Genomic DNA, 15,525 nt, shown 5'->3' on the forward strand with positions numbered 1-15,525 from the left:
GGCAAGGAGAAATAGATGAAAAAAGGGTTGTGGGCGATTGATCCCACAACCCCTCGAGCAAGAAAGAGAATTTTCAAAAGATAGAACTAAAAAGGAAATGGTGATGTTGGGGCTCGATCTAGTGTCCCAATGTCATGTGGACTAGAATTAAATAAAAAGAAATATGTGAAGTGTTGTCTAAGGGATTTTAAACTGTGTTCGCTTACCCAAATTCTGTATTTATACTGAAGACATACATGAATTAAATATTTTAGAATAATGATGCCTACTTAGATCGAAATCGATATCTTGGCTTACACACAAGATGCATAGGTCTTGTACTACATAATCTTAGGAAGTTATGAATCACATAAACGAACGATGAAAGAAGACTCATGGCTTGTATGTATAGACCAAGAAGTCTAGCATACTTTTAAAAATAAGTGAACCTAAGATGTATGTATCGAAATGATGTAACCCTAGAGGGTTAAGTAAGAGGGGAAAACACACTAAATGACCAAGTGCATTGGCACATAATGAAATGAACAATGAAATGATGAAATAAACAATGAAATGATGAAATGAACAAAGAAATTATGAAATGAATAATGAAATGATGAAACCCTAGAAGGGTTAAGTAAGAGTGTGAAACACACTACATGGCCAAGTGCATTTGCATATGATGAAACGAACATTCACGTAAAATGGGGCGAGTAATTATGAAGAGCAAATGTGCTAATGTTAATGATTTTGTGACAACATGATATGAGGCTAATGTAAAATACGAGAGCAATCTCAAATGAGCCAAAGTAAATGTTACAAAAAAGTACTCACTTATGAGAGTGTAAAATTAATGAAGAGATCAGTCTCTATGAACACTTTAATGAAAGTATTGAGATTAACACACTTTATACTAATGATGAGATGACAAAACATCTATTGATCTATGATGTCCTCATACTAGAAGCTAGCTTCCATGACGTATTAGTTGAATGTAATGGAACTTTATACTGAGCACCGATAGACTAGCTATGAGCGTTGTTGCCTTCTTTCGGGAAAGGCAGAGGTTCACGTAACTCTCATGAGATGAGACTGTTCGGCATGTTGGGTATGGGTGTCCTTATATCTCCTAGCCATCGAACCTATACTGCCAATATAGGGATTTGGCGAGGTTCAATTCCCATGTACGTTAGTATGTTTTAGGTCACTTTGGCCGATGATTCCACCTCTTTTCTGTGTGGGGTTTCATGACAATGGATTTCATGATGCTCACATATCTATGTCGGTTAAAGTTAAAGTTCCAAATGAATGGATGAAGCTAGCCTTAATAGATGCATATAATGAAACGAATGATACCAACGGTGTTAGGATAGGATATTCAAGAGGTGAGTTAGATTCAAGTAATAACATTACATCATTCTTTGTCTTTGCACAACGGACACTATTAAAGTCCTAAACTACATCCTAGGTTTAGCTGGTGTTTACACTTGCGTGTTAATGAAATGAAATGACGTATATATGAATGAAAGAAGAAGACTCTGTATTTGCTAAAGAAGACTCCCTAGTTGAGGTCCCATATGTTGAGTCCTTATTTTCAGGGAATTCTTATTGTCAAGTCCATGATTCCAAGGTCTCATGGAATACGAATGAATGATATGAGCAACGTTATGTGTTATAGGAATTATGATATTTGCTATATGTATGCGGTTCTGTGATGTGTGCAAAATGCTAAGTATGATGATGCATGTTCCTCTCATGGCATAACTTTCCTAATAAAATTTTTGAAAGATCATAAACTTTCCTAATACAAATTTCGAAAGTTCATTCACTATCCTAATCTCAATTTGGAAGTCCACTGACTTGACATGCTATAATTATGTTGCTAGGAAAGAGCTATTCTTACTCATGCATGTCCTTGGACTGTTTTTGCATATATCCATACTTAGTACAAGTGTGTACTAACTCTATACAACTCTAAACTTTTAGGTGCAAGCACAGGTGGACGCTAGAGCTACAGGATCAACACTGCAGTTATCCGGACGTCGAGCATTCATCCGGAATTTGTAGGACCTCGTGCTTTAGAGGATGCTTTCCCTTTTACATTATGGATTAGTTGTAGGATTAAGCTAGTGGAGTAAGTTCCACTAGAGTTTCTTTCTTATTTTGTTGAGACATTATATTGGTGCCATTTTGACAAGCACATCTTTATCGTTATAATAAATTGTTTCTTTCATTTGATGATCTTAATGTTAGATGGTTGATGGTGAAAAATTACGTATAAAGTAGAATGTTTAGTAGGCATGTTAAGAAATAAATAGTTTTGAATTTTATGCTAAAATTAACCTAGACGAAGTAAGAATGACGTGAGTAGGCTTGTGTGCGACCTATGAGAGGTCAACGACACCGGTCTCGTCTGGGGTCTCGACTTAGGTTGTGACACAGGAGGACTCACCAATTGACTTTAGTAAAGAGTCAACTCATCTTCTTCAATTACCACAAATCTTCTCAATGGCCCGAACCTCAAATGTTTGGGAGAAAGGAAGAAAATATGGGATAGTACAAACCACATGTACTAAGTATGGACCATATGCATGAAATCATCAATGCATGAGAAAAGGAAAATTTAGTCAAAATCATGTTTTTTTTATAATTTAACTCAACATGCATGTATCAAAATCATAATAAGTCAATTCAACATAATGTAAGCCAACATGTAGATCACCCAAACAATACTTGTGCAATGCCAAAGATAGAACCCCGTAATGCTATCCAAGGCTAAATATCACATTAAGCGGCCCACTTCATACTTACAACATATCCTCATAATTCATAACATGATTAGTACATAAATACTACTACATTTTATCTACATAATCATAATTTGTAATCATAAAAAGGACACTACTAGAACCATCCCTTAGGACCCCACATGTGCAATGAGTAAGGGTAGTCCCATACCTTCCCTAACAATATGAAGAAGCTTTCACGACAACCCTATTAAGAGTTAACATACTTAACTTATTCATTTACTTTAACGTTATGGATACAAGTGTATTAACCGAAATGAGACCATGTTAGCTACATTGAATCTAGCGTCCTACTCCCACACCAAAAGAGATGGTTAACACTTGCCTAAGGTGTAACCATTCGTACATAGTTAATTAGGTGGATCCACTAAGCTAGTGTCCTACGTGGGCACATAGTTAAGGGTCAAGGAGATTGTTGCTAGAAATCTAGAATTAGTAACGTGGAGGTTTCCATCTCATGAGATAACACATAACTAGGGAATCTAGACTTACTAACGTGAGGAAACCCATGTGGGATATTGGACATACTAACGTGAGACCTCCATCTCATTTACATGCCCTTCCTATGATAAGCAACTATTCCCTTTATTAATAATCATATAACATTATATAAGTTCACATTAATCTCTTTTACATATTTAAGTAAACATCTTATCAAAATAGCTCATAGGTCATCACAAGTAAAAACTATCCTTTTACTTTAGATACTATATTATAATTATGAAAAACTAAATTCAATCATATAATGATCATATAAAAATATAATTACATATTTCATAGCCAATTCATAGATCTAGGGTAAGGTATGAGGGGTCCTTGTAACCAACATCACAACAACACAGTTAGCTATAGCATTATTATCACATAAGTAGATTTCACCTTGCATAATTGAGATTAAATGAAAATAAAGATCATGCCTCATTGCCCTTCATGGTAATCAATACTTCAATACCAAAGAACTCACAACCAAAACATATGAAATAGTGAAATTCATTATGTATTAACATAACTTAAATCAAAGTAAACAAGGGACATGGTCATAACCCTCAACAATTCACCTTAGTCAATCCAAGAAATTAGGGATTTGGCGGAAAGACATGGGTCAAGGGAAAAATCATAGGAATTCATGAATTTATAATCAATTCATACTTAAAACATTAATTCAGCATAATTCATTACAATTCACTCAGAGTTTAATTTTAGAAAGAAGAACCATGTGAGGAGAGAAACCCTTGTTTTGGGGGATCTAGAATAATCTTTTGAAGGACCTCTTGGGGAAAATATTTCAAAGAGTGAAAAACCCCATAACTTATATATGATAAATCCACTAAATTCGTTTGAAAAATATAAAGGATTGATCTTCTCTTGGAGCTCTATTGGTCATGAATGAAGTTTTGGAAGAAGAGAGAATTTGGGAGAGAGAGTTTTTTATTTCAACTTGTGTGACTTAATTTTTGTGTTGTAATGGAAATAAAACCGACCCTAATAGATTATATAGTCACCCATTAAATTACCCAATAGACCCCTCACTTAAATGGGTTTATTTCTGAATACAAAACACCCAAAATTTTACTTTTAACGATATCTATGAAGTAGATGCGCATTGCGACGCTAATTCCCCAGTTTCTTTTTGAATTTTAAGACGAGGAAGTAGGGTCCGTGTCAGCCCCACATCGTGAGGAGATATCCAGATTCCCACGTGATGGTTGTGCCACACGCAACAACCACCAGAACCTACCTGCTTGCAAGATGCCTTGGCAGCTTGCTCGCCAACATCAAGTCCTTACAAAGGACCCTTCCGGTGGTCCTTAGGTTGTCGTTATTGTACGTTTTGATCTTACATACTACATTATAACTATTTAAAGTCTTTTTAGAAGTGTTGGACTTCATATGTCCCTTCGAAAACATCACCAAACCCAGGGACATCAACTATTTGAATTTTGCTAGTTTCCGGACGTTAAGGCTTTTCTTTAATCATATGGATCCAATATTTCTTAAAAATTTTGTTTATAATTATTTAGGTGTAAAATCATTATTACTCAAAATATTAGGTCCTATTATAGGTCATGGATTTGTGGGGTGTTACAATATCCCCTGTTAGGAATATTCGTCCCCGAATGACACCTTAAAAAAGGACTCAAGACTAGCAGGCAACCACAACCAAAATAATAATGGTCACAGCTAATAAGAGGATATTTAAACTCCCCTCAACATAAAAACATATCATACACAAAGAGGAACTTAAGACACATATACCATAACAAAAGCTCAATCTTTTGAATAGCTTAAGGAGGTACTACCTTCTCCATTTCAATATATGCTCAAAATGAACATTAAAAGTTGACATGATGATTTTTTTAACAAAACCACATCAACCATAATCATTATAATCTTGCATGAGTTCTTGTAGAACACAACACACTTAAGAGAAAACCAACATAATAAATATTTTTCATAGAAAAATAAGAACTCAACTTAAGCATGATTTTCTACTATAATATGCACACATATTTAGTAAATCATGATAGTATCAATATTATGCATAATAGACATATGAGGAACTACTAAACCTCAACCTTTACTAGGAGTAAGGAATGAGGATAGAGGGAGTTCATTACGGCCTCGGCCTCTATGTAGCTCCATCAACAAGGTAGTTCGTCCATAGAACTTTTGTGGAGGCAACCTCCTTATTGCTCAATTTCTTAACTTGATGATCAAAAACCTCAACCTGAATCTCTTCATAGGATCGTTCCTCCTTTACCCTTAAACCTTCTAGAGGAATAATGGAAATTGGATCACCTACACACTTCTTAAGTATAGCAACCTGGAACAAGGTATGAATCAGGGACAACTTATTTGGCAACCTCAACTCATAGGAAACACTCCCAACTCGCTTCATAATTTCATACGGACCCACATAACGAGGACTAAGCTTCCCCTTCTTTCCGAACCTCATCACCCCTTTCATGGGTGAAATTTGTAAATACACCAAATATCCTTCTTCGAATTCAAGGTCACTCTTTCTATTGTCGGCATAAGACTTTTGCTGACTAAAAGTCATTTTTAACCTCTTCTTTATGAGTCGAACTTTCTATATGGCTTCATACAATAACTCGAGACCAAGAATAGCAAACTCACCCACTTCAAACTATCCAATCGGGGACCGTCACTTTCTTCCATAAAGTGCTTCAAAAGGTTCCATACCGATACTTGCATAGTAACTATTGTTGTAGGAGAACTCGATTACTAGTAGGTGATAATCCCAATTGACCTTCAAACAATCACACAAGCCGTCAACATATCATTTAGAGTTTAAATAGTGCGCTCTACTTTTCCATCCATTTGAGGGTGGAAAGCGGTGCTATGATTTATTCGCATACAAAGTCCATCTTGGAAAGATATCCAAAAATGTGAGGTGAACTGAGTTCTCCTATCAGAAATGATGGACAAGGGGACCCCATGTAACTTCCCAATTTCCCTAACATAACATTTAGCATATTCCTCCTCATGGTAAGAAACCTTTACAGGAAGGTAGTGGGATGACTTGGTCAATTGATACGCTCTAACTTACTTCTCAAATAAGAAGTAAAGCGGTCATATCGAGAAAAGAACCCAACTAATGAGGTTGTGATCGTTCACACGAGGAAAATAGTTCAGACTTAGCTTCAATCTATTATTACGATTATTTAGTTAATTATTTCCTTAGAAAACAAAAGACAGTAAAAGGGGGGGTATTATTTCTAAATAACTAAATATAACTAACTAAATTAACTGTTCCCCACAGGTTCCTAACTTGATAATTCTAATAATAACAATTCTTTCCTAGTATCTTGCATGCAAAGTGATAATCTATGTATTTCTAAATCCTTGGTCCGGCATCTAGAAAATTTCACTCTGCACCTTGGTCCGGCTACTTGTGTTGCTATACCAACCATTACCTTTACCTCATATTAAGCATTTTATTCGATATTTGACTAAGTTATTACCTCGTACCAATCACTACTAGCCTATTAGATAGTATACACTCAATCTATGTTTATAATTCTTTTCCTTTTATCTACCTTCTTGGTCCGGCATGTAGCATTATGGAGAGTTCTAACGTTGGATATACGTTAAAAAGACTTCTAAACGAAAGAATTATCAATACATGCAATACACTATTCTAGAATTGTTATTTTAGTTAGATTTTACCTTATTATTCACCCATGGTTCCCACAACCCTAGTTATGGAGTTTAGTTACCCATAGTCATAATCTTAATATTCATATATGTAATATAAGAATTCCTGCACTTACTTCACTGAGAAAGAATAAAATCCAGAAGTTCACTTGATTAATCAACAAACGCACCAACAATTAATTCCAGAAAAAGTGGATTACTTACTGAAATTAATGGAAGACTGAAGATTCTCCAAAATTTTAACAATCACAAAGTCTACTAACAATAAGTCTAACATAAGAGAATCTAACTAGATGAGAGTCTAACCATATGACAGTCTAACTATAAGAGAGTCTAACCCCAAAATGAGGTTTTTCGAACTATTTATAAAAAATAAAAACCTAATAAAAGCAGGACTCTAATTGCTGTAAATATGTCAAAACGCGGCTGGATTGACGGACCTCGTGACGGGCCGTCGTAATCATGACGGGCCGTCATGGCCTCCGTCATTCTATACTTTACACATCCTTCTGTTGCTCTCTTCACTACCCTCGATGAACATGTATGAAGGACCGTTCCAAGCACGACGGTCCGTCAAGGGTCTCCATTCCATAACACTTAGACTTCTTAGAATTTGGGTACTGGGACTACTCTCTCATCATCACGACGAACTAGCAGCACGGACCGTTGTGGCTATGACGGTCTGTCATGAACTCCATAATCCCACACTTGGTCAGACTTCCCCATCTTCCTTTAGCAGTTTCACTACGATGCCACCTACGGACCATAACAGGCTCGACGGACCGTCACAATCTCCGTAGGTTGTAACTTCTCTGCATTTCTTGCTCAAGAACATCTTCGTTCATCTTTAGACAGATTTCCTGCAAATAAAGAGAAACTTAAATAAAAATCAATACAAAAAGGCTTTTGGACACACACTAAGCTTAAGGAAAAAACATTAAAAATACCGTGAAACCACGGTATATCAACACCCTTAACTTAAATTCGTTTTTTGTCCTCAAGCAATGCAATATGACTCACTACAAAATCATTGTATAATAGTATCCATGATTTTGATTTGTTACCCAGTCGGCACCCTCTCCATCAACAGACAATTGTAGGGCCATCCACCTTTTGATGGTCTCTCTCAGCGATGGCTCACCAAAGAATTGCCCATCATTTACAATTTGCCCATGCTAGTCAAACTCGGTTGTGAGAGGGGTCTGGTTAGTGTCAACATCCTCGCCGTATAGATACCCGCGGATGGCAGGCAGGGAGATATCGCCATGAATGCCACGTACTCAGACATACTCAAGTGGGGCCTGTTTGGCGGGGGTATCCCGCCTATCTATCTGTGATCTGAGAGTAGCCACGTAAGAGGCGTAGAACTCTTGGACCAACTCCTCACTATAATGGCCCAAAGAACACGCTGTCCACTCAATTCGGTGTCTGGTGAAGAGATTGTGGATCTCTAGAATGGTGCGGAGACTATCCATAAGGACCCTCCTCTCTAGTGTAAGAGTCAGTGTCATGACTCCTTTATCATTCACAAACTTTGCGTCTGAATAAATTTGATATTGCCCGTCGATACACCACCAGTTGGGGTGGCCGGCAAACAGGGTGAGAGCACGAGTTAGTGAGCCGGGAGTGAAATTAGAACTGTCAGCCTCATCAGACGAGGCAGACTGTGTAGCTGTGACAGGTACAGAGACTTCAGCGGACCCTGAGGATTTTTCCGACCAAGAAACTCCTAAGGAGCCAGATGCTCATTCTTCATGTGTATCTTACCCAGAAGGTGTACCGGTCAGTGTGCGCTCCTAATTAGACTGGGAGGCAGTGACTACGCCAGACACAACCTTTTTGGGCGTAGCGCTGGTAGCACGTGCAGCTCGTGATAGAGTGGTAGTGCCTTGGGGCACGTAGTCGAGGTCATGCTCATCATCCGAGCCTATGACCAGGCACGAAGATGGGGCGACAAACTTTGAACGCCGACGTGCATAAACTCGATCTTGTTTTGGTGCCATAAGAGATAGAACATGTAAATAATCAATATAGTACGAGAAGGGGCAAACAAGACGAGCGAAAACGAAACAAAATAAATATAAGAGCTAAGATGTGATACTTTTCTGCACTAACAGTGAAACACAATGGACCATTTGACGGTTCGTCGTGAGTATGACGGACATTCATGGGGTCCATCATGTCTTACTTCAACTATGTTGATGTGGAGACCCTTGGAGAAAATTCTCTCAAAAGTATGAGAGATAAGAAGGACGGACTATCGTGATAACGATGGTCTGTCGTCGATGTCTGTCGTGGAGACCCTTAGGAGAGGGGTCTCTGACCGACACAACATTTGTGTAGGATGGACCATCGAGGGTATGACGGTGCATCGTAGATATCCGTTAGTGGACACTTAGAAAAACTGGGAAACCCTTAGGGCAAGGGTCTGGGACAACCATGACGGTTGTGCAGGATGGACCGTCTTGGTAACGACGGTCCGTCGTAGAGGTCCATTAGAGGACACTTAGAAAAAAGTATGGAGACCCTCAGGAGAGGGGTCTCTGACCGACAAGATGGTTTTGTAGGACAGAAGGTCGAGGATACTCACGACGGGCCGGCATGGACTCCGTCATCCTATACTTTACACATCCTTCTGGTTCTTTCTTCATTACTCTTGATGAACAGGAATGACAAACCATTCCAAAATGATGGTCAATCAAGGCATAATACTTAGACATCTTCGAATTTAGGTTGTGGGATTACTCTCTGTTCATCACGACGAACCAGCAGGACGTACCATCGTTGCTATGACGGTCTGTCATGAACTCCATAATCCCACATTTGGTCAGACTTCCCCATCTTCCTTCAACAGCTTCACTATGATGCTACCTACAGACCGTCACAAGCTCCGTATGTGGTAACTTTTCGGCATTTCTCGCTCAAAAAACTCCGTGTTAATCTTTAGACAGATTTCTAGCAAAAAAAAGAGAAAATTACATAAAAATCAATGCAAGAAGTATTTTGGACACACACTAAACTTGAGGAATAATTATTTAAAATACCATTTACTATAGTATATCATCAATCTATACACTATTACCCATAATGATTCATCTTGTCGAAGGGTACGAGGTAAACCTACCACGAAGTCCATGTTGACAGCTTCCCACTTCCAAGTGGGATTGTCAATATTTTGGGTAAAACCTCCCGACCTTTGATTCTCAGTTTTGATTTGTTGGAAATTCGAGTATCTAGCAACAAAAATTTTTATCCCTCTTTTCATTCCATTCCACCAATAAATGTTACGCAATCATTATTCATATTGGTGTCCCCCAGGTGAATGGAATATCGGGCGCCATGAGCCTCTTCCTTGGTTTTCTCCCTTAAACCATCGACATTCGGAACACTTAACCTTTCTTGGTACCTAAGTACACTATACTCCCCATGGGAAAACAATTCATTATTCTTTCTAAAGACCGACTCCTTCAACTCTATCAATAGGGGATCAAGATGTATCTTAGATTTCACATCCACCACTAAAGACAACTCAGAGTTGTGAAAAACCATAAAAACACCCTTTGAATATTCTTCTAATCGGACACCCAACCATGACAACCATTGAACATCCTTCACTAATTCTTTCTTCTGATCAACCATATGAGCCACACTACCCATTGACACTTGAATCAAAATATCCGCCACCACAATATGGTAAAGGACACACATACCATAGTATTTTAGGAGATTTAGCTATCTTCTTTGATGTAAATTCAAGTATTTTGGGTGAACATGTATTGTAGACTCTTACGATCAGTGAACACGTTGACATGCACCCTATGTAGATAGTGTCTCCGAATCTTTAGGGAAAATACCATGGCTGCAAGCTCAATGTCGTGTGTTTGATAATTCTTTCCATGTGGCTTGAGTTTTCTAGAGGGATACGGTAAGACTTTTCCATATAGAATGAGCACACATCCTATACCCACTCAACAGGCATCACAATAAACCACAAACCCATCGGTACCCCAAATAAGTCAACACCGGAGCGGAGGTGAGTTTATCTTTCAATATTTGGAATATCTTCTCACAAGATTCCGACCATTAGAACATCAAATTCTTTAGGGTTAAGTCCATTAATGGAGATGCGATAGACGAAAATTCATCAACGAATCTCTTATAGTAACTGGCCAATCCTAGAAAACTTTGAATATCAGTAGGACTCAAAGGTCTAGGCTAACTTTTGACCACTTCCGTTTTCCTCATATCAACCTCGACCCCTTCACTAGAGACAATGTGACCATGGTAAGCTATCGATCTCAACCAAAATTTACATTTACTAAATTTTGCAAAAAGTTGGTTATCTTTGAGAACTTGCAAACTATTCTCAAATGATCCATATGATCATCCTCACTTCTTGAGTATATCAAAATATCATCAATAAACACTATCACGAACAAATCAAGATACTTTTTAAAACCTCGATTCATAAGGTCCATGAAAACCACCAGAGCATTGGTTAGGCCAAATGACATTCTAGGAATTCAAAATGACCATATCTTGTTCGGAATGCTTTTTTGGAACATCAACTTCTTTCACCCTAAGTTGATAATAACCCGACCGCAAGTTAATTTCGAAAAGTTACTCGCTCTTTGAAGTTGATCAAACAAGGTCTCAATCCTAGGGAGTTGGTACTTATTCTTTATAATGAATTTGTTTAACTAACAATAATCAATGCACATTCTCAATGACCCATCCTTCTTCTTTATAAACACTACCGGAGCACCCCATGTTGATATGCTTTGTTGAATAAAGACCTAATATAACTAATCATTTAGTTCAGACTTTCGCTACTTCAATTCAGCCGGGGTCATCTGATAAGGAGGGATTGAAATGGTTGCGTATCCGTCAATAGGTCTATGATGAAATCAATCTCCCGTTCAGGAGGAATTTCGTGAAGATCATCGAGAAAGAACTCCACAAATTCACTCTCTACGGGTACCGACTCTATTGGGGAGAACGCCGATTCAATATTCCTAACTCGCACTATGTGGTAAAGACAACCCTTTGCAATCAACTTGCAAGCTTTTAGACATGAATGATCTTACCCCTAGGATTTGAGCTCCCTCCCTTCAACTCAAAAATGGGTTCAGTTGGAATTTTAAAATTTGGCTACCCTTGTCCTACAATCAATAGAAGCAAAGCAAGCATGAAACCAATCCATTAATAATATGAAATTAAAATCTAGAATATCAAGTTCTATCAAGTCTTCCAATGTAACTCTATTGGTCAAGGAAACAAGACAACCTTCATAGAATCTATCAACCACGACGGAAGCACCCACCAGGGTAGAAACCGAAAAAGTTCATCTAATATGTTGGGTAGTATATCAAACTCATGGATACAAGAGGGGTCACAAATGACAACGTAGCTTCCCAATCAAAAAAGCATATACATCAAAGGAAAATAATTTTAACATATTGGTGATCACGTCTGCTGAGCTCTCTTGATCTCTTCGAGATAGGAGAGCATAAATGTGATTCTTCTTGGGAGATCCGTATCTTGGGCACTTGCTTTATTTTAAGCATTTTACAGTCCTTGAGACTTCATCATAGGGAAATATCTCTTCATGTGACCACTCTTTTCACAACCATAATAATTACTTTTTCCAACTAGGAACTTACCAGTATGTCTCTTATCACATTTTGCACAAAAAGGCTTTTCAACATAAGATCTTCCACCTTTCCCCTCTTGGGTCTTGGGAGTAGGCACCTTACTCTTGTTGAACCTTGGAGAATTAGATGGTCCATGATTGGAAAACCTTCTTTTGAACCTTGGTTTGTCTTGTACCTCAAACTTAGCCTTTGAATAATTCCCATCTTCAATTCTAACTTGCTTCAACTCCACCAACTTCCTTAAGATTTTGCTCCTCTATATATTTGGCAAGAATCATGAGGCGAGAGATTTCCATGCTAGGGATAAACATAGCCTACCTACACTAATAAACCACAAGATAGGATATCCCCATAGAAATTTATTCATCTTAGCTCTAGAAACCGAAACCATAGTCCGAGCATACTTGGATAGTTGAGTGAACTTCAGGTTATACTCCTTCACGCTCATAGCCCCTTGACGAAATTTGATGACTTCTTGACTTTTTCATCTCTCTTTGTTCCAAGGGAAAGAACCTATCAAGGAAAGTCATTTTGAAAGCTCCTCAAGTAATCTAGTCTTCTATAACCAGCCTCGAATCTTTCCATTGCTTATACCAAACTTGAGCTACCTCTTTGAGTTGGTAGGCGGCTAGTCCCACCTTTTCTTTAAAAGAAACACCCACAATATCAAGAACTTTGATCACTTCATCAATGAACCCTTGTTGGTCTTCCTCCAACTTAGAACAAAAGAAAGTAGAGGGATTCATCCTTGTGAAATCCCTAATCCTTAAAGCGGTTGTGTTAGTATTGGGCTTCACTTGCACCCTTGCATCCCTAGCAACTTGGGTAGTCAACACATGAGTAAATCTAAGAATGGACAACCTTATCTCAACATTAGAAATAACCGCCTTCTTCAATAGGAACTTGAGGGTTTTGAGGAGCTTGAGGGGGTACTGCCTCATTTAGATTCTCCTCTCCGGCCCTTTGAGCGTTGTTCCTCCTTATATTCATTTCATATAAGCACAATAAAAATATAAGAAGAAAGGACTAAATATATCTAGGACTCTTAGGCATGACCAAAGAATAACAAAAGAGTGGATGTCTCGTGAGCATCACATAGTCTCTCATTCATAAGTGTGGCGCACTTCACAATTATGCAAAAACCCTACATAGATGGGGTTTAGTGAGACATCAATCCTAGGATTTACTTTAACCTAATGCTCTGATAACAAGTTAATCATTACCCAAAGTACACCCTAGTCGTTACCGGCGTCGTCAACTTGTACGACGACTAACATAAGCCCTTCACGTTTGACATAGCACATCATAGGTAAGAAAATACGGGTAAAATTAAAAAAAATTTATATAGCAAGGAGGTTTACATAGACCTCTACATAAGAAGCATAATAATCTTCTCGCATAAACAACATACAAAATATAAGAATTTAGTCTAATACTTTGTCTCACATTAAACCATCTAAATAATGAATCATAATAGTTTAGGCATAGCCCTTGTTTTATTACATATGACATATATGCTACAATGAAAGTGTCAAAATGAGAATGGCGTAATTGTCTCAAAACATAGAGAAAATATAAGGCTTGATGAGTGTCTTTATCATCAGAACCCATAAGGACTCCCCAATTGACTTATGTAAGAAACAACTCTTCTTCAATGACCACAAATCACCTCAATGGCCCGAACTGAAAATGTTTTGGGGAAAAGGAGAAAATATGGCTAGTACAAACGACATGTACTAAGTATAGCTCCTATACATGAAATCATCAATGCATGAGAAAAGGAAAATTTAGTCAAAATCATATTTTTTTCAATTGAACTCAACATGCATATATCAAAAATATAATAAGTCAATTCAACATAATGTAACCCAACATGTAGATCACCCTAACAATGCTTGTGCAATGCCAAAGATAGAACCCCATAATGTTATCCAAGGTTAAATATCAGTTAAGCAACCCACTTTATACTTCCAACATATTCTCATAATTCATCATAACATTATTAATACATTAATACTACTCATAGCTTATCTACATAATCATGATCACAATTGTAATCATAAAACAGACACTACTAGAACAATCCCTTAGGACCCCACATGTGCAATGAGTAAGGGAAGTCCCATTCCTTCCCTTACCATATGTAGAAGCCTTCAAGACAACCCTATTAAGAGTTAACTTACTTAACTTATTCATGTACATTAGCGTTATGGAAAAAGTGTAGTACCCGACATGAGACCATGTTAGCTACATGGAATCTGGTGTCCTACTCCCACACCGAAAAGAGAAAGTTAACACTTGCCTAAGGTGTAGCCATTCGTACATAGCTAATTAGGTGGATCCACTAATCTAGTGTCCTATGTGGGAACAGAGTTAAGGGTCAAGGAGATTGTTGGTACAAACGTAGAATTACTAAAATGGAGGTTTCCATCTCATGAGATAACACATAACTAGGGAATCCAGACTGACTAACGTGAGGAAACCCATGTGGGAGATCAATCTTACTAACGTGAGACCTCCATCTCATTTACATGCCCTTTCGGTGCTAAGCAACTATTCCCTTCAGTAATCATCATATAACATCATACAAGTTAACATTAGTCTCTTTTAGAACTTTAAGTAAACATCTTATCATGATATCTCATAACCTATCACAAGTGAGAACTATGTTTTAACTTTAGACACAACACTAAAATAATGAGAAACTACATTCGATAATATAATGATCACATCATAACATAATTACATATTTCACATACAATTCATATATCTAGGGTTAGGGATAAGGGATCCTTGTCACCAACATCACAACAATACAATTAACTATACCATCAATATCACATAAGTAGATTTAACCTTCCATAATTGACATCAAATGATAATCAAGTTCATACCTCATTTCCTTC

Source organism: Solanum lycopersicum, chromosome 1 (assembly GCF_036512215.1).
Source record: "Solanum lycopersicum chromosome 1, SLM_r2.1".
NCBI classification, from domain to species: domain Eukaryota; kingdom Viridiplantae; phylum Streptophyta; class Magnoliopsida; order Solanales; family Solanaceae; genus Solanum; species Solanum lycopersicum.